The sequence below is a fragment of the Carlito syrichta genome, unplaced genomic scaffold (genome assembly GCF_000164805.1).
Source record: "Carlito syrichta isolate Samal-C Ts95f unplaced genomic scaffold, Tarsius_syrichta-2.0.1 Scaffold314306, whole genome shotgun sequence".
Classification (NCBI taxonomy): domain Eukaryota; kingdom Metazoa; phylum Chordata; class Mammalia; order Primates; family Tarsiidae; genus Carlito; species Carlito syrichta.
Window position 1 is genome coordinate 212054 of NW_007258402.1, and position 3077 is coordinate 215130.

At 46.1% G+C, this 3077-nt stretch overlaps 1 pseudogene; it reads right to left on the bottom strand.

Annotated features, from left to right (window-relative positions):
• Positions 1–1423: 1423 nt before the first annotated feature.
• Positions 1424–2125, bottom strand: LOC103273937 (annotated as a pseudogene).
• Between the last annotated feature and the right edge of the window lie 952 nt (positions 2126–3077).

Here is a 3077-nt window from a genome sequence, read left to right on the forward strand (position 1 = left end):
GAGACTCTGACTCAAAAAAAAAAAAAAAAAAAAGAGTTTTAGCCCATTGGGCAATTTTGTCAGTGTGATTAACTTCTAGGCTGGTGTAATTGTTCACAAACTCAAATGTGAAGGAAACATCCATTTAATTTTTCAAGATGCAACTCAATATTTACTCTGAACTCTCATTTCACACCCATCAGTTTGCACTCCACCCACCATTCTCCAGTGACTTTCTGTGAAACTGGTCTATATTCCAGTAGGAAGAAGCACTGTAATTTGACAAGGGTTTCAGACATATCAGAATTATGTTTTGGTTGTTGTTGATATCGCTTATTTGTTATTATTGCATTCTATTAAAAGTAATAAAATTGGAGGGGTAGCTCTTACCATAAAGAAGGGGGAGTGATGATTTCAAGTTATTTCAGTACATGCTGGAAGTAGCAGGGGAGAGAAGAGAACCCATAGAGGATGCTGAAGGAGTCATAGACTTATATTATTGGTGGATGGTTATAAAATGATTGATGTCTTGGTGGGTTAAGAGCTCTCTTTGGATGTGTTGAATTTAAGTAGCTTTTGAGACACCCAGTTGGAGAAAATGTAAACTCCTGTAAATATAAAGTGGATATGCAAGTGAGAAACATGGGTTGGGGTGCAGATTTGATGGTCATCCTCATGTCCAACAGAGGGAGCCCTGGGAATAAATGAAATCACACAGATAAGGGGGATAAAGTAATAAGACAAAGCAGCTGAGGAGATTCTCCAAGGGACACCAGTTTTCAGGGGTGAGTGGCTGAAGAGCCAACCATGGACAGCAAGGAAGAACAAAAGGAGAGATCAGGGCAGCAAAAGCCCAGGAAAGGGTAAAGAAGGAGATGTCCGTGGTGTAACACGCTGCAGACCTGACTGAGACAAGGCATCGGATTTGGCAGCTAGGAGATCATCTGATGGCTTTTGGGAAGTCTGTTTCAGTAGGGAGGAGAAAGCCAGAACGCAGAATGAGCTGCAGGTGAAGTGCAAGCAGTCACAGAGGCTGCTGTCTCAAGGAGTTTAACACTAGAGAGGAGAAACGAGTTAGGGCGGGTTGCTGATGATAGGAAGGGTCTAGACAAAGGAAGGCTTAGTTTGGGGTTTTCATTTGTCATTGTTTTGTTTCATTTTTTTAAACATGGAGGACACTTGAGCATGACTTTTTTTTTAATCACTCCCTTTAATATAAAAGAAATACACAAGATACAAAGAAAGCCTGATAAAGCTCTCAGTCCAAGACTGGTAGCCTAGGAGGAGTCAAAGAAAACAGGCCCTTCCTCAGTCTTCCTGGGAAAGAAGGGATGAGAGAACGCAGAATATCAGTAGGCCCTGGGTGACCCAGTGCTGGGGTTGTGCAGAGCCTCTCTACCAAGGGAAAGTGCTGATTCTCCTTGTCAAGGTCCTGACCTTGCTCTGGGTACTTCCTTTAGTTCCCTGACATTTTCACTTAGCAGGGAAGGCCGCTTACCCTGTCGTGGTGTCAGGGTCCTGGGGAAGTTGTCATCTTGAAGAATGGTGAGGGGGCGCTCCCTAGTATCTTGCCATTTGGTTTCCATCTATTACGCTTAGGACCTGAAGATCAGGGAGTCTCAAGGTCTCTTGAGGGCTTGTCTGAGCTCTGGCTGGCCACAGGGGTTTCTGTGGGCTGACTTGCTTCCTGTTTGGAAAACACCTGTTTGGAGGAGAGCACAGTCTGGTGGTAAAGTGTCTTCTGGTCCCCAAGGGATAACCAGGTAGCCAGAGGCAAGTCCAATTCTGAAGATGAAGGTGCCTCCAGGGGCAGAACAGGTTCTGGGGGGAAAGTAATTGCGGAGGCTTCAGTCTCAAGTGCTTCACTCAGCTGTTTCACCAATGGGCTTGGAGAGTCTCCGCCACCGGTCTTCATAGGTGTCCATGCAATACCAAGGGCAGGAGAGCCAGGATCTGAATCCTGGACATGTTTAGAACCCTCCAGCTGTGCCCCTGCTGATAGGCTTGGCCGTGGAGAGCTCTCCACCTGGAGGGGAGTGCGCAGGATGCCAGCACTAGGTGAACCAGGGTCCACCACTCGAGCCAGATGCTTGAGGTGTGGTGGAGGCTGAGCTGGAGTAACTGACGTGCTCTTGGTTGAGCCCATATCAACCAAGAGTTGTAGGGTGGGAGCAGGGCCCGGCCCAAGGTGAGGAGGGGGATGCTGGGCCCCAGTTCCATCTTTGGGTGCACAGCAGCTGGAGATTCAACTCCCAAAGCCGAGCATGACTTTAAACTAAGGAAGGATCAAAGAGAAAGGAAGAGAATGAAGATATAGGACTCTCCCCTCAAAAAAATCTTAAAGGAGGCTGGGCTCGGTGGCTCAACCTGTAATCCCAGCACTTCAGGAGGCCGATGCGAGTGGATTGCTTGAGCCCACGGTTTCTAGATCAGCCAGGGCAACTTGGCGAGACATCTTCTCTACAATAAATCAAAAATTAGCTGGGTGTGGTAGCACGCACCTGTAGTTCTGGCTACTTGGAAGGCAGAAGCAGAAGGGTCTCTGGAGCCCAGCAGGTCAACATTGGGGTGGCTGTGAGTGTGCCACTGCACTCCAGCCTAGGTGACAGAGTGAGACTCCAACTTAAAAAAAAAAAAAAGAAAATCTTAAAGGATAATTGATGGAGTTGGGTCCCAGCAGAGGTTCAAGGGGTTCGATGAGAACTGGATCTAGTTAACCTTCGACAAGTGTTCTTCTAGAGAATTATTAGGGCAAGGGAAGGAGGCATGTTCCAGATGACAAGATGAGAGCTTAGATTCTCTGTGTAGCCCCGTGATACCCACTATATATTTAATAATTTTGCCTGCTGTATTTGTGAAAAGAGTAAAAAAAATCAACCATGATTGACAGTAAGTCACACCAAAATTTATATGCATTTTTTTTTTCGACAAAGCCTCCACCACATACCACTGGGGAGAGGAGAACTTATTCAGTAAATGGTGCTGGGAAAACTGGCTGACTACATGCAAAAGACTCAAACAAGACCCCTATCTGTCCCCATACACAAAAATTAACTCTAAATGGATCAGAGACCTAAATGTAAAACCTCAAACCATAA